The sequence below is a fragment of the Eretmochelys imbricata genome, chromosome 4 (genome assembly GCF_965152235.1).
Source record: "Eretmochelys imbricata isolate rEreImb1 chromosome 4, rEreImb1.hap1, whole genome shotgun sequence".
Taxonomy (NCBI): domain Eukaryota; kingdom Metazoa; phylum Chordata; order Testudines; family Cheloniidae; genus Eretmochelys; species Eretmochelys imbricata.
In genome coordinates, this window is record NC_135575.1 from 137691822 (window position 1) to 137713377 (window position 21556).

The 21556-nt window shown below is 45.1% G+C and overlaps 1 protein-coding gene across 3 annotated transcripts in view; it reads left to right on the top strand.

Annotated features, from left to right (window-relative positions):
• PTPRA (protein tyrosine phosphatase receptor type A) overlaps window positions 1–21556 on the top strand; it is a 258757-nt gene that overhangs the window by 30525 nt on the left and 206676 nt on the right. For 2 of the 3 annotated variants that reach the window (XM_077816029.1, XM_077816026.1), the window contains exon 2: window positions 7858–7957. The exons of the other annotated variant lie outside the window; for it this stretch is intronic. The gene's annotated coding sequence lies outside the window, so the exon portion shown is untranslated. The remainder of the gene's footprint in view (window positions 1–7857; window positions 7958–21556) is intronic. 3 annotated transcript variants of the gene reach the window in all.

Consider the following 21556-nt stretch of genomic DNA (forward strand, 5'->3'; position numbering starts at 1 on the left):
GTTCATCTGAACTTCCTTTTGGGTCCATTTCTGTTTTGGGCCTGAACTGAAACAGTGAATGTGAAGACATCCAAGCTTCAGAGAAGTTTGACTCCTTTCGCTTGGGACAGAAGTGAGGCTGGGTGAGAGAAGAGAGGGGTTAGGGAGAGCTGTAGATGTATGGACTCTTCCAGATATGCTCTTGTGAGAAAAAGGTAGAACAAACCAATTAAGTCCAGTTCAGAGCTCAAATTGTGTACTGTGTGTTGGGGGTGAATCTGTCTCTGAACTTCATGACCTGGGTTTATGCTCTATCTCTATAATGTACTAGGACACGTCTTCACTTTGGGGAAAGTGGGATCTGAATTTTTATGTCTTGACTCAGCTCTTTTATAGTTTAAACCTATTAAAACACAGACTCAGCTTTTGAAAGAAAGGGTTTTTGTTTAATTCAGAAAAGTCCAGCTAGCCTTATTCCTCCTTTCAGGTTTTCCCCCTGAAGAGTACAGCTTCACTGGATTCTGTAGAATCTGATTTCAGCCAGATACTGGATATAGTCAGTCCGTCCGTCCCTTTTTAAATTTTTTTTAACCTATTCATAAGTTGGTTCTAGCCCTACTCACAGCAGTACACTGTCAAAAGTTTACCAGTTTTATTATCCCATGCATAACTTTTCTTCCCTCTGGCCATGTCTTTTTTTTTTTTTTTTTGCTTCCAATGCAAAGAGGTTTTTTAAAATCTTTCCTGGCTTCAGCGGACCCAGAATTTTAATACCTCCCTGATCTTGTGGACTTTCTTCAATTTGTTGCAGTTCAATAATTCTTTTTTCTCCCCAGTGTTCCCGTTTGAGGTTTGGCTACAATTGGACATTTTAAATAGTAAGCAAAGAGGAGTTAGAGCAATTTTGTTAGTTACATCAAGCTAGGTAGCTTGTTCTCTGCAGTGTGGTGTTTAATTTTAAAATTAAATATGCCTCCAATGTTGTTGGAAGGTATTAACTTGATAGACATCCCAGAAGACTGAAATCCTCTGTTCGTAGGAAAGTTATAGCACGAATAGCAGCAATGCAAGCTCTCCAGCCAATGTGTCTAATGTGTGACCAAAAATGGCCATGCTGAGGGGGTCAAAAGAGTTCATTCGCCATGGCCCATTCAATCACTGACCTCCTTGCTGGAGCAGCTGACCAGATGGGTCAGTTAGCGCAAATCATGATGTTGTTTTGTCTGATTTGGGCCTCAGTTTTGAATTAGGGAGGGACCCGCCAGCTCATTGCACATAGCAGACTGGTGAACAACAACAACTTTTTTGGTCAATTGCTAAGCTGGACTTACGTTGTTACCTTTCATCAATGTCCCATATTTTACTGGTAATATGGGGGTGACTATCTCTGTATCCCATCATCAAACTCTTCGGCCAAGCCATATGGTTCTCTGTCCTGTTACTAACAACAAAATCATGATCTCCGTTTGTTTTATCAGCTGAATTGCCCCACTCCCATGCCTTGCATGTGAATTGCAGTAGCCAGCTGTGTAAATCTTCATTTCACGTTCCAAGGTACATGAAACACACGACTTTCACTTGGAAGCAGAACCAACCTGGGGTATCATAGAGTCTGGGACATGCCTCTTCTGTTTGGTCACTACCATCCAGTTTTCACTTTCCCGTTAACTAGGGTTCCGCATCCTGCCCAGTGGCAGCTGCATTGTTTATCTAATTACCGTAATGGGGGCCACAAGTTCTCTGAGCACCTCATAATCTTTAATGTAGTTGCCACAATACCCCTTTGAGGTAGGGCATTGCTATTGTCCCCATTTTACAGATGGGGAACCAAGGCACAGAGACAGTCTCTTACCCAAGGTCACAAAGGAAGTCTGTGACAGATCAGGGAATTGCATTTTTCCTAAGCACTGGACCATCTTTCCTTCTTGGTGGCCTGCACGAAGTTCTAGGTTGAGATGAAAAGGTGAATAACAGACATCCAGAGTTTTTTTTTTTTTTTTTTTTGGTATGACTGCCTGCATTCAGATGCCTCTTGTCTCTGTTTTGCTGCTGTGATGTTTACTAGTAGTTATCTAAGAGCTCACTCTTGCATGATGCTGGTTACCTTCAGCTCTCATTGATTTCACTGAAAACTGAGGATGCTGAGCCTCTTTCTTGTAGGATCAGGCCCTGAGAGGTTAAGACATGGTCAGAAGTCCCCAGTAGAGGCAGCTCTGCCAGTGGGTCATTACCCCATTCTGGAAATAGGAGAAACCAAATGTACTGTCCCTTCAATTCTGTGCTCCATTGTATGTTAATTAAATCAAATACCTCTTCTAGATCCATGTGGGGCATCAACTCCTCTGCCCCAACCTATTCAGTGCATAATCAGGTCGGGGGGCTGCAAAGCGGCAGCAGGACTCTGGTCAGTAGCCTGGCAGCTGTGCAGAGGATAAAAAGGTACTTTCAAAAATACCCTTAATGAGCACACAGATGTATAAGGCTAGTTATAATGCCCAACTTATAATATTGGCCTTGACCTGCTACCATTCCCCAGAGTCAGTTTGGGATTTCAGCAAGCTGAAATGAAATGTCTGAGAACCTAGCTGTGTTTGCAGACTTTACCTGATTCTAGATTAACTGTGTCCTTTTTGTCATCGCTTTAATTTCCTAATGTCTAAAACTTCTCTTCCTTACTGAAACCACCACTATACACCTCCAGTCAGTGGACAAAGGATTCAAGAGCATGTGAGCAAAGCGTTCCTTGCAAAGCATGTGTGCGCCTCAACATTTTGAAAGAGCCCTATATCATATTTGCCTTTTTAAAAAAGGTGGCTCAGCGTAAATTACTTTAAAGGATGTTCTTTCCTCAGCACTTTCACATGCTTTGTCTTAAGTTTTGCTGGTCTGTGAATATTGAGACTTGAAAGGGTTGTATTGATATTTTTAACTACATCTGAACATCAAGCTGTTTTTTTCCCTCTTGCAGCATCACCTGTCATAAAGATTCTGCAGTCCGACATCAACTGATGATTATATTTTTAATGTGCAAGGCAGAACAAAATCCAGATTGCTCTACCATGGACTGGCTTTGCAGGACGAGTTATAGTAAAAACCTACTGCTTTTGCCACTGAAAACTGGTGTGGACAAAGCATTAGGAAATGACATACTCTAGGGAACAAGATGATCTAATGCACCTTTCATATCTAACTTTAAGAATCAGACCTTGTGGTGACCCCTGATTTTGCCTGTTCAGAAGCATTGGTGGCTTTCCTAACTTTTCTGTGCATCATTGGCTTGCTCATAAGTTTCCTTTTTAATAACTTTAATGCTGCATTTTATGTATTTTGTATCTGTCTGATTCCAGTTATTAGCTCTTAAGAAAATTTTTCACATGCAAAAAAGAATTCTGCCCACAAAACATTACCTGTAACTTCTTCCCATTTTACAGAGGAAGAAACCTGAAAGGGAGGGTAAGTGACTTGCCCAAGATCTTGCAGTAAGCCAATGGTACTGAATCCAGAAGTCCTGATTAGTCTAATGATTACAGAACAGGAGAGATCATGTTCTCTCTGTACTGGTAATAACTCTTTGGAATGAGGGGCTCTAGCTACACTATATTTCTCTTCCCTCTCTTATTTAATCACTAGGGAGTCTTAAATAAGATCTGTTCCCTAGGATTTCATCATTTCATGCTGCTTAATCCCCACTTGAAGTTACTATCCCCTGTGCATGACTTTATAATCATAATCATGGCAACCACAATGTTATAAATAGAGGAGTAAATCCTGTATCCTTTATGCCACCAATATTCCCATTTACTCCCATAAGAATTTGCGGGGATAAGAGTAATGTAGAATTCAGCCCAGAGATGAATCCAAAGCACACCCCAGGAGCCAAACCTCCCCAGACTTTTGGAAAGTTGCAATCTGAATTTGTGGGTGGAGGTGGGGGAGGGATGGAGGGACTTGTCTCCAGTTACAAACAGGATTATGGGCTCAGGTAGTGACTAAGCAGCAAAATCTGATTGATCAATGCTATTTTCATAAGGACATCTCTAGTAATGTGACAGAAGGGGAGAAAACGTTTCTGAATAGTATTAGAAATGGGCCTGGGCTGTGGAGGTTGTGTCCAAACTTCTCTAAGGTCTGGGGGTATTTGGGCCCATCTCTTTATAAATGTGCTGCAGCATTCCTTGTTCAGCAGCTTATTTGTCTGAACAGTATGTTGACTGACATTTCTCTTGCACATGTTCCCGGGCATGGTCTGGTCTCTCCGAAAAGATACCTTTTTATTCTGTTTTGTTTTTCCCTCTCCCTGATGCGGTAGAATCGTAGAATATCAGGGTTGGAAGGGACCTCAGGAGGTCATCTAGTCCAACCCCCTGCTCAAAGCAGGACCAATCCCCAACTAAATCATCCCAGCCAGAGCTTTGTCAAGCCTGACCTTAAAAACTTCTAAGGAAGGAGATTCTACCACCTCCCTAGGTAACGCATTCCAGTGTTTCACCACCCTCCTAGTGAAGAAGTTTTTCCTAATATCTAACCTAAACCTCCCCCACTGCAACTTGAGACCATTACTCCTTGTCCTGTCCTCTTCTACCACTGAGAATAGTCTAGAACCATCCTCTCTGGAACCACCTCTCAGGTAGCTGAAAGCAGCTATCAAATCCCCCCTCATTCTTCTCTTCTGCAGACTAAACAATCCCAGTTCCCTCAGCCTCTCCTCATAAGTCATGTGTTCCAGACCCCTAATCATTTTTGTTGCCCTTCGCTGGACTCTCTCCAATTTATCCACATCCTTCTTGTAGTGTGGGTCCCAAAACTGGACACAGTACTCCAGATGAGGCCTCACCAATGTCGAATAGAGGGGGACGATCACGTCCCTCGATCTGCTCGCTATGCCCCTACTTATACATCCCAAAATGGCATTGGCCTTCTTGGCAACAAGGGCACACTGCTGACTCATATCCAGCTTCTCGTCCACTGTCACCTCTAGGTCCTTTTCCGCAGAACTGCTGCCTAGCCATTCGGTCCCTAGTCTGTAGCTGTGCATTGGATTCTTCCATCCTAAGTGCAGGACCCTGCACTTATCCTTATTGAACCTCATCAGATTTCTTTTGGCCCAATCCTCCAATTTGTCTAGGTCCCTCTGTATCCGATCCGTGCCCTTCAGCATATCTGCCACTCCTCCCAGTTTAGTATCATCCACAAATTTGCTGAAAGTGCAATCCACACCATCCTCCAGATCATTTATGAAGATATTGAACAAAACCGGCCCCAGGACCGACCTCTGGGGCACTCCACTTGACACCGGCTGCCAACTAGACATGGAGCCATTGATCACTACCCGTTGAGCCCGACAATCTAGCCAACTTTCTACCCACCTTATAGTGCATTCATCCAGCCTGTACTACTTTAACTTTCTGACAAGAATACTGTGGGAGACGGTGTCAAAAGCTTTGCTAAAGTCAAGAAACAATACATCCACTGCTTTCCCTTCATCCACAGAACCAGTAATCTCATCATAGAAGGCGATTAGATTAGTCAGGCATGACCTTCCCTTGGTGAATCCATGCTGACTGTTCCTGATCACTTTCCTCTCATGTAAGTGCTTCAGGATTGATTCCTTGAGGACCTGCTCCATGATTTTTCCATGGACTGAGGTGAGGCTGACTGGCCTGTAGTTCCCAGGATCCCCCTTCTTCCCTTTTTTAAAAATGGGCACTACATTAGCCTTTTTCCAGTCATCCGGGACTTCCCCTGTTCGCCACGAGTTTTCAAAGATAATGGCCAATGGCTCTGCAATCACAGCCACCAATTCCTTTAGCACTCTCGGATGCAACTCGTCGGGCCCCATGGACTTGTGCACGTCCAGCTTTTCTAAATAGTCTCTAACTATTTAGAAAGAGAAAACAAGGATTATGCTGACAAGGCCTGACTCTTGCACTCTTCTATGAAAAGATGCCAATTCTAGACCTATGCAGGAATTATCTGGAAGCAGGTATTCTGCTTTCTTCTTTTCTAAAAGATACTAAAATTGTGAAAGGCTTGTCCATTTTTTTTCAACTAACTTTTTTTATCAAAAAACTTTTTTCAGCCAATTTAAGTACTTATTTTATTTAGTGTGTGTATGCATCCTTTTTTTCTATTAACCTTATTAATGCAGTATCTGAGCACCTCATATCTGTTTGGATTTAACATCACTACACTCCTATGAGGCAGGGGAGGATTATTATCCCTATTTTATAGATAAGACACTGTGGTACAGAGAGATTAAGGGTATGTCTACACTTGCAGAGTTTTTGTGCTATAAATTTCACCGGTGATAGGGAAAGCGCTGGTTTGTGTGACCCCTGAAGAATTAAGTGAGTAGAGTGTGTTTACACTAACAGCACTTCCATCACTGATGAGAGCAGCGCTGTAGGGCAGCTATCCCACAGTGCAGCTCTCTGGATAAGTCTTGTGGGAAGGGGGAGGGCGGTGAGCGGAAGGCATTCTGGGTCTTTGATCAGTGCCCTGTGCTGCCCTGCTTGATGTCCCAGCAGCCCCATTACTTCCTTGTTTCTTGTGGCATTTTTTTTTTAAAACCCCCTACTATCTGGCTGCTTTTCCTGCCATATCTACAAGCAAAAGGAAAGGGAGTTTCAAACTTCATGGGGCTTATGGGGGGCAGACATCTGTTTACCTGGCGTCAGAGCAGCGGAGATGCTGGCCAGAATGGTCACTTTTGGAACTGTGGGATAGCCTTCTGAGGCCAAAAGGTGTTTACACTGGTAGAATGTGTTTTCACTTTTACAACAGTGCAAAAAGAACAGTGATAAGAGCTGTATGCCTTTCGTGAAGGTGGTTTTCTTTTTGCTATGAAAGTTCTGAGTTTCATCGCAAAAAATCATTAACAAGTGTAGATGCTCCCGCAGTTCAAGTGCAAAAGGACTTTTTGCACTTTAAATGGTAGGTGTAGACATAGCCGTAGTAACTTGTCTAAGGTTACTCAGTAAGTCTGTAGCAGAGCCCTGGGTTGAACTCAGGTCTCCTGAGTACCAGTTCAGCACCTTAATAATCTTCTTCTCTAGGAAGGATCTTGTCTTTGAAGCTTCATGGTTTAGACCAGAGATTGGTTTAGAAATAGGTTATGGGGATATATAGAGCCTTTCATATCTAGGCTTGTATTAAATCCAAGGGTGAAATCCTGGTCTCATTGACTTAAATGCAGGCAGGGTTTCACTCCATGTCAGTAATGGTTAATCACTAATGTAGATGTGAGAGCTGTTTGGTGGCCTTTTGTAATTAGTCTGGTGGTGGTAGTGCTGTTACTTCAAAAGGATCAGCGCACCCTTTGGCAATTATAATCTCATGTTGCTAGTCCTTGGGATGGCGGGGGCGGGAAGTGACCTAGCTGAATGAGGGATGGAAACTGAACTCCCTCTCATCCCTGGAAAATGCTGGTATAGTGATATGTTTACCTGTACTGCTGATAACTGGAAGACTTTAATCTGTAATGCTTCCAGCTCAGAAGGGGTAGGGCTTTTGTTGCTCAGGTAGGATCTGTTTACTATCTCAGCATCTAAAAGGTCAGAATTCTTCACAAAGCTAAAAACCTGAGGAGAAGAATCCTCAAAGGAAGGAAATTGAGAGAAGTAGGTTGGTTTTTTTTCTCTTACCCCACCCAAATGGACTAAAGGCTGATGCCACCCAGAACTCTAGTTCTGACTGTGGAGGAGTTTGTCAATATCTTCTGAAGACTTTATAAAGAGTTACTGAGCGTTTTTCAAAAGCATTGGGATAATGTTTATTCTCAGATAATACTCTTCCTTTGCTCACATGGCTGATCACAAGCAGCTCCATATACTACTCCCTTTTTATTTTATTTTTTACTTTTGACTGTTCTTCCTTTAGAATGACTGAGACGACACTTCTTTAAAATTTGCTTGGCTCTGCACTTCACACATAGACTTTACACAGAGATTGAGAATTGCCTTCCAGCACTTTGTGAACTGTAAGTACGATTTGGACATGGAATTTATTTATTTATTTATTTACTTATTTATTTAGTAAAGAAAAGATTTTGATAAGACTTCAGGGTTTTTCCTGATGCTGGGAGGAATCATAGAATATCAGGGTTGGAAGGGACCCCTGAAGGTCATCTAGTCCAACCCCCTGCTCGAAGCAGGACCAATTCCCAGTTAAATCATCCCAGCCAGGGCTTTGTCAAGCCTGACCTTAAAAACTTCCAAGGAAGGAGATTCCACCACCTCCCTAGGCAACGCATTCCAGTGTTTCACCACCCTCTTAGTGAAAAAGTTTTTCCTAATATCCAATCTAAACCTCCCCCACTGCAACTTGAGACCATTACTCCTCGTTCTGTCATCTGCTACCATTGAGAACAGTCTAGAGCCATCCTCTTTGGAACCCCCTTTCAGGTAGTTGAAAGCAGCTATCAAATCCCCCCTCATTCTTCTCTTCTGCAGGCTAAACAATCCCAGCTCCCTCAGCCTCTCCTCATAAGTCATGTGTTCTAGACCCCTAATCATTTTTGTTGCCCTTCGCTGGACTCTCTCCAATTTATCCACATCCTTCTTGTAGTGTGGGTCCCAAAACTGGACACAGTACTCCAGATGAGGCCTCACCAATGTCGAATAGAGGGGGACGATCACGTCCCTCGATCTGCTCGCTATGCCCCTACTTATACATCCCAAAATGGCATTGGCCTTCTTGGCAACAAGGGCACACTGCTGACTCATATCCAGCTTCTCGTCCACTGTCACCCCTAGGTCCTTTTCCGCAGAACTGCTGCCTAGCCATTCGGTCCTTAGTCTGTAGCGGTGCATTGGATTCTTCCATCCTAAGTGCAGGACCCTGCACTTATCCTTATTGAACCTCATCAGATTTCTTTTGGCCCAATCCTCCAATTTGTCTAGGTCCTTCTGTATCCTATCCCTCCCCTCCAGCGTATCTACCACTCCTCCCAGTTTAGTATCGTCCGCAAATTTGCTGAAAGTGCAATCCACACCATCCTCCAGATCATTTATGAAGATATTGAACAAAACCGGCCCCAGGACCGACCCCTGGGGCACTCCACTTGACACCGGCTGCCAACTAGACATGGAGCCATTGATCACTACCCGTTGAGCCCGACAATCTAGCCAGCTTTCTACCCACCTTATAGTGCATTCATCCAGCCCATACTTCCTTAACTTGCTGACAAGAATACTGTGGGAGACCGTGTCAAAAGCTTTGCTAAAGTCAAGAAACAATACATCCACTGCTTTCCCTTCATCCACAGAACCAGTAATCTCATGATAAAAGGCGATTAGATTAGTCAGGCATGACCTTCCCTTGGTGAATCCATGCTGGCTGTTCCTGATCACTTTCCTCTCATGCAAGTACTTCAAGATTGATTCTTTGAGGACCTGCTCCATGATTTTTCCATGGACTGAGGTGAGGCTGACTGGCCTGTAGTTCCCAGGATCCTCCTTCTTCCCTTTTTTAAAGATTGGCACTACATTAGCCTTTTTCCAGTCATCTGGGACTTCCCCGGTTCGCCACGAGTTTTCATAGATAATGGCCAATGGCTCTGCAATCACAGCCGCCAATTCCTTCAGCACTCTCGGATGCAACTCGTCCGGCCCCATGGACTTGTGCACGTCCAGCTTTTCTAAATAGTCCCTAACCACCTCTATCTCCACAGAGGGCTGGGCATCTCTTCCCCATTTTGTGATGCCCAGCGCAGCAGTCTGGGAGCTGACCTTGTTAGTGAAAACAGAGTCAAAAAAAGCATTGAGTACATTAGGTTTTTCCACATCCTCTGTCACTAGGTTGCCTCCCTCATTCAGTAAGGGGCCCACACTTTCCTTGGCTTTCTTCTTGTTGCCAACATACCTGAAGAAACCCTTCTTGTTACTCTTGACATCTCTCGCTAGCTGCAGCTCCAGGTGCAATTTGGCCCTCCTGATTTCATTCCTACATGCCCGAGCAATATTTTTATACTCTTCCCTGGTCATATGTCCAACCTTCCACTTCTTGTAAGCTTCTTTTTTATGTTTAAGATCCGCTAGGATTTCACCGTTAAGCCAAGCTGGTTGCCTGCCATATTTACTATTCTTTCGACTCATTGGGATGGTTTGTCCCTGTAACCTCAACAGGGATTCCTTGAAATACAGCCAGCTCTCCTGGACTCCTTTCCCCTTCAAGTTAGTCCCCCAGGGGATCCTGGCCATCCGTTCCCTGAGGGAGTCGAAGTCTGCTTTCCTGAAGTCCAGGAGTTCGTACCTTTCCCATGACTTAGGTTAGGATCACTTATAGCGTGGACTAGAGGCTCTGGTAAGGGAGGGTCACTTCAAGAGTTTCCTTGGAATTTTTTTTTTTGGTCCCCCTCCCTCCCAGGGCAAGGGTGTGTTTTTTTTTTTTTTTTTTTTTTTTGGGGGGGGAGGGGGGTTGTTTCCCCTCCTCCTTCTCCCTTTTGGCATAGATGTGAGTGCTGCCTTCAGAGTAAGGACGTCTCATCCTGATCCCAGTTGCACCAGTATAATTCCAATGATTTTAATGGAGCTGCTCCTTATTTTGCCCCACTGAGAGCAGAATCAGACCCACATTTTAAAGGGATGCATCCATGTAAAATACTTTTATTTTTAAAAATGATATGTACTTACTTGCATTACAGATATCTTAAATACATAAAATGGAAGATTTTTACAAATACATGCATGTGTACATGCCAATCAAAAGTGCATGTACAGTAATCAGAATGACACACTAAATAACAATACTTGGCAATTAATGAGTTGACTCAGTAAGTTGAATCTCACACAACCAGCTTCTGCAAAAGCTGCTTAAAATAGGTTCAGAGGCATCTGTAAAGATTCTGCAAAACTTCTGAGGCAGTGTGATCTGATGGACAGGGCACTAAACTTGAACTCATGTCTGTGGGGTCCTGTTCCTGGCCCTGCCAGTGACTTCCTATGTGACATTGGGGAAGTCATTTCACACTTCTGTGCCTCAGTTTCTCCTCTCACCTTTCGTCTTCTCTGTATAGATTGTAAACTTTTGGCCGGGGTCTCTTACACTGTGTCTGCAGAGTGCCGTGCACAGTGGAGCCCTAACCTTTAGATAAGGGGTTCTCCCATAAATTTTTTTGGTGTCCTTAGAGTGCGGCCACCAACCCTTGCTGGTGGCTGCTCTGACAATTTTTCCTAAAATACTTAATTAACTTTAGGAAAAACAAATAAATGTATGCATACCCATGTCCAAATCCATTGTAATTTATTCATGTAGGATTTTTTTTCCCAGACTCAATAATAAAAAGAATGCACAGTTGTCTCTATTCTTTACTGGACCTAAACAGAATAGAAAAACGGTGTTTTGCATATTCTCGTCCTCCCCCCCCCCCCCGTTTGGTTGTTTTGGCTGCTATTTTCTTTAGACTTGCTAGATACTAAGTCTGTGAAAAGTGATATTAACAAACATTCAAATATCACTTTTTACAGCAGACTTACTCAACCCTGGCGAGCCCTGGATGTGGAGGTGGGTTCGTAGGCAGAGCGGGTCAGGGGCGAAAGGGCATTGGGGGAGGCAGTGGGGGCCAGGGGTGATGGGGAGTGGTGAGCTCGGGGCCAGAGCCCACCATCTTGTGGCCGGGGAATGACGCCCGAAGCACCATGGCTGGAATCTGCCCCCCCCAGGGCTGAAGCCCAACCCACTGCCCCTGGGAAGGTGGGGAACTCGCTGGCCTCCTGCTCCTCCAGCTTTTGTGTCTCCAGAGGGAAGCAGGGCCCAACCACTGCTGGTGGCCCTGTGGGAGGGGCCACTGCTTTAACCCACCCTCAATCATTGCCCAGGAGGCTGTGGCTGAAGAAAGCCACTGGTTGCCACATTTGAGAAACACTGCTACTGCTATTGTAATATTAATAAATATTGAAGATCTTGGAGAAAAATGTTACAGTAATGAGATTTTGCGGGTGGTCAGTTTTGTTATGTGATCATCCACTTACTACAACTCAGGGTAGTGTTATAAAATGTAATTCCATTTTTTGTTTTTAAAAGACATTGCTAGTATGTTCAGGCGTGTGTGTGTGTGTGTGTGCGTGTGTGCAAAAGTCAGGCCATACCAGAGTTCAGTGCTGCATGTGCAACATTAACTCTGTCCTCTTGTGTATGTGCGTATCCATTAAGGAGGATGCAACACTCCTTCATGGCTTCACAAATCGTCCTCTGCCAGCACAAATAAACTGGACTGTAATAGGAATGATTCCCCTAGTTAACATACGAATGGCTGTACTGGGTCAGACCAAAGTAACCTATCTTCCGACAGTGGCCAATGCCAGGTGCTTCCGAGGGAATGAACAGGGATCACGTCACCCATTCCCATCTTCTGGCAAACAGCTTAGGGACACCATCCCTGCCCATCCTAGCTAATAGCCATGGATGGACCTATCCTCCATGAATTTATCTAGTTCTTTTTTGAACCCTGTCTTGGCCTTCACAACATCCTCAGGCAGAGTTCCACAGGTTGACTGTGCATTGTGTGAAGAATTACTTCCTTTGGTTTGTTTTAAACCTGCTGCCTATTAATTTCATTTGGTGACCCCCTAGTTCTTGTGTCATGAGAAGTCGTAAATGACACTTCCTTATTTACTTTCTCTGTGCCAATCATGATTTTATAGACCTCTATCCTATCCCTGCCTAGTCGTCTCTGTTCCAAACTGAAAAGTCCCAGTCTTATTAATCTCTCCTCATATGGAAGCTGTTCCATACCCCCTAATAATTTTTGTTCCCTTTTCTGAATCTTTTCCAATTCTAATATATCTTTTTTGAGATGGGACAACCACATCTGCACGCAGTATTCAAGATGTGGGTGTACCATGGGTTTATATAGAGGCAATATGATATTTTCTGTCATCTTATCTATCCCTTTCTTAATGATTTCCAACATGGTTAGATTTTTTGACTGCTGCTTCACATGGAGTGGATGTTTTCAGAGAACTATGGATGTTCACAATGACTCCAAGATCTCTTTCTTGAGTGGTAACAGCTAATTTAGATCCAGTCATTTCAGATGTATAGTTGGGATTATGAGATTCCAGTGTGCATTACTTTGCATTTATCAACACTGAATTTCATCTGCCATTTTGTTGCCCGGTTACACAGTTTTGTGAGATCCCTTTGTAACTCTTCGCAGTCTGCTTGGGACTTACCTATCTTGAGTAGTTTTGTATCATCTGTAAATTTTCTCACCTCACGGTTTACCCCTTTTTCCAGATCATTTATGAATGTGTTGAATAAGACTGGTCCCAATACAGACCCCTGTGGGACACCACTGTTTTCCTCTCTCCATTCTGAAAAATGACGGTTTATTCTTACCCTTCGGTTCCTATCTTTTAACCAGTTACTGATCCATGAGAGGACCTTACCTCTTATCCCATGACTGCTTACTTAAGACCCTTTGGTGAGGGACCTTGTCCAAGTCTTTCTGAAAATCTAACTGCACTGGATCCCCCTTGTCCACATGTTTGCTGACTCCCTCAAAGAATTCTGGTAGATAGGTGAGGCATGATTTTCCTTTACAAAAACCATGTTGACTCTTCCCCAACAAATTATGTTTATCTGTGTCTGATGATTCTGTTCTTTACTATATTTTCAACCAGTTTGCCCAGTACTGAAGTCAGGCTTACGAGCCTGTAATTGCTGGGATCTCCTCTGGAGCCCTTTTTAAAAATTGGTGTCACCTTAGCTATCCTGCAGTCAACTGGTACAGAAGCTGATTTAAATGACCGGTTACAAACCACAGTTAGTAGTCCTGCAATTTCACATTTGAATTCCTTCAGAACTCTTGGGTGAATACCATCTGGTCCTGATGACTTATTACTGTTTATCAGTTTGTTCCAAAACCACCTCTAATGACCCCTCAATCTGGGACAGTTCCTCAGATTTATCACCTAAAAAGAAGGGCTCAGGTTTGGGAATCTCCTTCACATTCTCAGCCATGAAGACTGATGCGAAGAATTTATTTAGTTTCTCTGCAATGGCCGTATCATTCTTGAGTTCTCCTCCTTTAGAACCTTGATTGTCCAGTAGCCCCACTGCTTATTTAGCAGGCTTCTTGCTTAGGGAGTACTTAACATTTTTTTTGCTATTACTTTTTGAGTCTTTGGCTAGCTGTTCTCAAATCTTTTTTTGGTCTTCCTAATTCTGTTTTTACACTGGTCCTCTCTGCTCATGTTCCCCATCCCTACTGAGCCCTATTCCTAGACTCCCTACCCAGGCTTCTCCTCCAGTTAGTCTTGTCTTGTCTTCTCCCCCTGGCTCCTTGTCCCAGTGATCCCCCTGTGTTCTGGTTCTTTGTCAGATCTGTGTTTCCTCCCTGCTCCCACCCTAGTCCTAGTCTACACTAGAAAATTAGGTCAGTTTAACTGTCAGTCGGGTGTGAAAAATCCACACTCCTGAGTGAGGGCGTTAAGACAGCCTAATTTTCTAGTGTAGCTAGCACTAGGTCAACAGAAGAATTTTTCTGTTGATGTAGCTACCAGCTCTCGGGGAGGCTGATACCTACACTGACAGAGAACCCCTCCCCTCAGTATACGTAGTGTCTACATTGAAGTGCTACAGTAGGACAGCTGTAGTGGTGCAGCTATGTGTCTGTTTTAAGCCTAGACAACCCCCTAGTCTCTACCCTTGCTCCTCCCCCCCGCCAGTCTCCAGTTTCGGTCTCTGCTCCAGGCTTTTTGTCCCAATCCTAGGTCTGACTCTTGTCCCCTTGGCACTTGAATCTGACTGCTTCCTTCTCCATGCTACCTGAGTGGCACCAGGGGCTCATCAAGAGCACAGGAGAGATGGGCTCCCTTCTGTCTGTTCCAGTGCCCAGCCCCACACTGGAGCACCTAGGACAGGGGTGGGCAAACGACGCGGGACCGTCCTGCCTGGCCCTTGAGCTCCTGGCTGGGGAGGCCTCTCCCCTGCTGTTCCCCCTTCCCCGCAGCCATGCCGCTGTGAAGGCAGCGCTCTGGCCCGCCGCTCCTGCCGGGTAGCATGGCTTGCGCCCACCCACCTCTCAGGCTTTCCAATAAGCCTGTTCTGCCGCTCTGAGTGGTATGGTAAGGGAGCGGGAGTTGGATAAAGGGGCAGGAGGTCCTGAGGGGCAGTCAGGGGACAGGGAGCGGTTGGATGGGGAGCGGTCAGGAGACAGGGAGGGTTAGATGGAGGTGGGGGGGGTCCCGGGAGGGGGTAGTCAGGGGACAAGGAGCAGGGGGTGGGTTGGATACGGGGCGGTGGGTCCCAGGAGGGAGTGGTCAGGGGACAAGGAGCAGGGGGTTGGATGGGTCAGGGGTTCAGAGGGGGTTGGGAAGTGGGAGGGGGCGGATAGGGGGCAGGGGCCAGGCTGTATGGGGAGGCACAGCTTTCCCTATCTGACCCTCCATACTGTTTCGCAACCCCGATGTGGCCCTCAGGCCAAAAAGTTTGCCTACCCCTGATCTAGGAGCAGGCATTGTAGGGAAAAATCTGGCTTTGCCTCCCTAGCCCTGGACTGAAGGGCACATGCTCAGTTGCTCTGTGGTGGTGATGCATGTGCAGTCTGGTTAGTGCTGGGAGCTGAGAGCGTGCCGCCTAAGCATTTTCCTTGAGGACAAAATCTTCTGAGGCTTTTGGATATTAGACTCTAGGAAGTGTCAGCTAATCATGTGTAAGGTGTTTTGTTTGTTTTTGTTTTGTTTTTCCCCCAGAGGCTTATAACTGGGCCAGATTTGGTTGGACTTTCCTAGGAATGGCAGAAAGCAGATTCCTGAAACACAAGCCACTCCTGCCAAATTTCAAGTCCCTTCTCTAAAGCTTGAAGGTGCTACACTTTCTAGAGCTTTCCAAAGAAAAGGTTGTCAAAACCTTTTTACCATTGAAAAGCATATTTTTCCCAGCCTCATTCTTGGAAACAGCTGAGACATTTTGGCTGAGTCTTACCCCCCCCCCCCCCCCCCCAAAAAAAAAAAAAAAAAAAGTCTGAGACATACCCAACATGGAAAAGTTCACTTTGAAAGGTTAGTTTGGCAAAGTATAAGCAACTGCTAACAAGGTCTTCTAATGAGGAAGTGTGGCACAACCTTAATAGGCAGGGTGACCAGCCCTGCCTGTAATTAACCATCCATCCCTTATTCCTCTAGTCCAGGGTGTCTGAAACTTCATTGCACCACGACCCTCTTCTGACAACAGAAATTACTACATGACCCTGGGAAGGGGGATTGAAGCAGGGCCGAAGTCCAAGCCCTGCTGCCTGAGGGAAAAGCCAAAGCCTGAGCCCTGCCACCCAGAAGGGGGGCTTTAGCCCTGGCCGGGGGGAGGGGGCTGTAAACTGAGCCCCCTGCCCATGGCTAAAGCGAAAACCTGAGCCCTGCCGCCTAGGACTGAAGCTGAAGGAGTTTCAACCCTGGGTGGTGGAGCTCAGACGTTGGCTTCAGCCCCGGGCTCCAGCATGTCTAACTCCAGCCCTGGCCACCCCATTAAAATGGGGTCACGACCCACAGTTTGAGAACCGCTGCTCTAGTCTGAGATTATTCTGAGGGGAGCAATGATGCAGTGTGTGATAGGAAAGCATATCTGGCTTGGTGTGTCTGGTCTGAACTCATTCCTAGCTTGCTAGCATGCAGATAGGTCTGCACTGAAAAGTGTTGGGTATGGTCTTGATTGAATACAAAACAGATGGGGTATATAGAACACACCAGCTTGTGCTCAGTTTGTGCTTTGTTGTCTAGGCACTAGAAAAAGTCAACAACTGTGTTTTTCCTTTTCTTCCCTTCCCCTTTTTAAATCGATTCTTCCAGTTTTCTGCCCTTACAGACGCTTGCAGGGAGAGAAGGAATGTCTCTCTGTTGGAGACCTGTTGCTGTCCTAGCAGCATGCTTTCATCCCACTGTGGGAGCTGTGCTTGTCAGGGTACTTTTATACAGGGCTTCTAAAAAGCAAACTCCCCAAGTTGTGGTCCCCTACAGCAGGAAAGGATTGTCTAGTTGTGATTAAAGTACAGGGTTAGGAGTCAGGAGTCCTGGGTTCTGTACCTGGTCCAGATACAGGGTTTTCCTTCAGACCTAGCGCAAATATCAGGTTATCTCAGATGAAAAAAATATTCTTATCCAACTTGTGGGGGTGCAGCCTAACTTAAATATTGGAAGTGTGCTGAGATCCTGTTTTGTGTGGTAAGGCAGCAGAACCCCTACAACCAGTCCTTGCCTAAGTGATTGTATAACCTTCTGTATCTCTGGGAGGCACATTTATGGTGTCCTGAGATAAACAGATCTAAGCAATCCTGTTTCATGTTGAATGGATCCTGACATGCTTCATGCACTGTTGTCCGAACTGTAGGGATCAGTAAACCCACTACTGAAATTTTACCACCTCTGGGGTGGAAAACGTCACTGCTTAACAACTGCACAGCAAGATGCATAAGTTGGGAACGGCATGTGAAGAATACTAGGGCAAATAAGAGATGGTGTGGGCTGGAGCAGCTCTATTTGAACCTGGTCTGAATTGGCTCTCTGTAGACAACGGAAATGACTGGGGGGCATTTTAATGAAGACAGAATGTGGTTAGCCAAGCTGAGATGTGGTCAGGGCAGCAGCTGACAAAAAGCAACATGGATCTTTAATCCGTTTTAGGCATGTAATCTTGACATTGCTCCTTACACTGGGATTGGATAATAAGTATGTTCCAAGCACTTCCTTTGCATGTAGGCACCAGCATCCTTTTTCTCCTTGAAGTGTTCTGTTTCCTTTGCTTAACATACCTTTGTGCACACTCAACACCTACCATGTTAATGGGATGTTAGCACCTCACCAGGATCAGCAAATTAATTGGATCCCTTGGTGCACCAATGTTTCTGGCTGGTTTCTCATCTGCATCCTCTACCTAGAGCCATGAGGACCTCAGGTACTTGCATTGCCAGTGAACAAATGTATCCTGGATTTAAAGGAGCACTGTTTAATCTTCAGGGGCTTCAGAATGAGCTATTTTAGATCTAGGATGAATTATTTACCTCAGAAGTGGGCTGTGAAGGCAGCATGTGACTCCCCGCACCAGATACACGAAGTGTGGTTTGATGCTCTATACTGCCCCCCCCCCCCCCGGTAAATTAAGGAGTGGCATTGATGGGCTCTGAAAGGAATTTCATCCATAGCGTTGGGCCTTGAGCAGAGTGTGCATGGAGCCAGTGAAGCAGTGAGACGGACATGAGGGCTCTCCAAAGAGAGTGTACACGGTATGCCCCTAAAAAGCACATGCATGTATCGGGACAGTCAGACTACCTCTCCAATACTGAGGGACAGTCTGTGAAGACTTCAGCTTGGGTGGAAAAGGATCATTGCGTATTCATGGCTGGAACCTATATTTCCTCTCAGTTGTCTGGATCATGATACAGCATTGCCTGCTGACACCTTGGTCTTATAAATGCAGTTGCCCGAATCCTTGCTACTGTCTGCCTTGTTATGTGCCACTTAGGTGTGGCCCTCAACAAGTTTCCAGTTTGACCTCCAGAGTAAAGTCTGGGTTAGGGTGACCAGATGTCCCGATTTTATAGGGACAGCCCTGATTTTTGAGCCTTTTTCTTATATAGGCTCCAATTTCTCTCTCCTCTCCCCCACCCTATCCTGATTTTTCACACTTGCTATCTGGTCACCCTAGTTTGGGTGCGGTTTCATCTATACGTACTGTATCACTTGTTTAGCTTCATTTCAACAATATAGACTCACTCGCTCACTTAGAGTTGGAGGTTCCCTTTTCAATCTGGGAATGACCTGTTCAGCCTGGATGAATCCAGGAGCACTTCAGTGTGTGTAGAAAAATGTTCAGCTGTGCTGAGATCCACTGATAACTTTTTAAAAAAAAAATCAAATCACTGTTAAGAGATAAAAATGGATTCTAAATTCCGAACAATTAATTATTCATGATAAAACAATGTGCCCTTTAGTTTATTTTTTTATATAATATATATAAATAAAAACGCATCTTCATTTGAGCTTGGCTCCTCTTAGCCAAAGCTGGAGGGAAATGAAAAGAATAAGATGAAAATGCTCCTATCATGCAGGCAATTGTCAGGTCTGCTTTTGAAACAGAATTGTTTGGTGCTTTTCCTGCTTGACTCCTACTGTCAGGAATAATGGCCATTAGTTGTGCATGGGGAGGAAGGATTTTTCTCTTTTTATGACTAGGGCACAGGACTGACAACTGAGTGACCATGGATCTATTTCTGGCCCTGCTACTTACTGTCTCAGTGTGACATTGAATAAGTTACTTCGCTTCCTTTCTCCCTGCATTTTCCCTTCTGTAAAATGGGGGTGATACCTACCTCCTGGACTCAAATGTAAGGAAAGTTTATTCAGATCAAAATGGTATAGCCACTTCATTTGAGAATCCAGAGACCAGACTAATCTTGGCATCCTGCTTAAACTATAAACCTCTGGACACCTACAGCTTTCCAGAGCAGATGTGAGAGACTCCATCTGGTAGGATGATAAAATTCACAGGACCCATCATCTTGGAGGAATTCAGCATCCACATGAGTGACTTACAGAAGGACTCTTTCTGTCTCTTCTCCCCCCCCCCCTTAAAACTCCACCGAAGCTGTTGCTCTCAACCCACAAAGTTTTTAACCAGGCCACAGATGCTATGGAACTAACAGGGAACACTAACTCTTGCTCAAATCTTTTTCTAGTGGTTTTTTTTTTAAAAAAAAAAAGTTAAAATGACTTTGTGGGCAGGCTTATGGTCCTGCATTTTCTGTTTTTTATAGTTATAGAGCACTGCCATCTTCATGGGGCTGAATCTATAATCTGCCATTAAGCTCTTTAGGTTCTGGAAGGCAAAGTCCTCTTGAATAAAAAAAAAACAAAAACAAAAACCCTCGTTTTTCAAGGAATCATAATGTGGGTGGAAGTGAAAGGGGCCACATACAGACACCTGGAACCTGAAGTTCTCTAATCCCAAAACAGGTGAAAACCAGCCTGGGCGGCCTCAGTCCATACTTCCCCTGCCAAGCAAATGTGCCAGGGGGCATGGGCAACGTTCCCTCTAATTTCTTCCATCCATGTGCGGAATTAATTTTATGTGCACCGAGGTATGTGCGGATGTGCGCCACCAGTAGAAACAAAAAACCTAGATATAATATGTGTTTTTTTAAAGTTACCATAGGGATAATTACTCTAGCCAGGACAGGTTAGGCATTTTAGAACTCCCTACTCAAAGAATTTACCTTTAAGTATAAGAGAAATAATTATGAAATGCATAGATCAGTCAAAACAGTAAAATAACATACTTTGAAAAAATAAAATTACAGAGAATATGTGTGTTGTAGGAAATACCAAGAAGTAACAACAACAAAAATATAAGTATGTGCTGGGAGGTGAGGGAGGGAGTGTCCGTCTGTGTCTGAGAGACACTATGCGCTGTCTCTTTAAGGCACCCACTGAAAGTTCTCCTGCTCTGTCCTGACTCTGAGCCCTGTCTCCACTACCCCCGCTCTGCTGAGATGGGGTACATGGCTTGAAGGAGGGGGGAGAAATACAAGTTGGCTGCTGGGGAAGTCTGACAGTGCACTGTCTCTTTAAGAAAGGCACTCATGCCCGGAGGCTGGAGTCTTCAGACTGCGGCAGCTCTGAGTCCTGAGCCAGGCTGTCCCCTCTGCCCTGCTCTGTGGAGATGAGGTACAGGGGTGGGGAAAGGGGATCCTGGGAGGGTCCCGGGAGCAGCTGCAGGAGCAATGTGGCTTCAAAGCAGCAGGGGGAGGGGTACCTGAACACAGACTCCCAGATGTGTGCGCTCTGCTGATCAGCTGTGTGGCACTTAAATCTCTCCTGGGCAGCCGCGCAGCTGCGCAGCTTACAGGGAACACTGGACATGGGACTTCAGTTTCCATGGGCCATTTGATCCTTCACTTTTCTACTGAGACTGCCATTGAGCAAGCCAATTAGTGCTGACAGCAAATGACTTTATTTACTTCTGGGTGGGGGAGAACTCTCTAGAGACTGGACTGCAGCTATCTTTTTGGATGAGGAGGGCAGCGTGTATGGGTGGTGGAGGTAGAGTGTGAGTGAGTGCGCGCGGAGGGGGAGGAACAGCTCTTTAGCGCCCTGACTCTAGTTACTACTGGTCTGTGTTAAAACTTCAGGTGGTGACGAACCTCACAGCTTATTAAACCCCTAAGCTACCCAGTTGTCTGGATTATATCATATTTGTTTTAATAAAGCCAAATGATAAATGTGCATCATCCTTTTGCAGCCACAGCACAAATGAGTGCTAGGGGCATAGCCTGTGAGGAGAAAGAGTGGCCAGAATGCTTTGCAGTCTGGTTATTCCAAGCTGCAGAGAAGCCTGTGCAAGGCGGCGTGGAATCTGGGAGGTGCAAAGGTGGCATAAAATCAAATTTGGCTTCCATTGCCTGCCCTAGGTTGTGGCTTCTGAGCGGCACAGGGCTAATTTGGCCCTTAGGCCATGTCTACGCTATCACTTATGCCAGCAAAATTTGTTGCTCAGGGGTGTGAAAAAACACCCTCCTCCAGTGACGCAAGTTTTGCCAGCATAGGTGGTGGTGTGAATAGGTACTGCTGCTCTTTGTGGATGGTTTAAT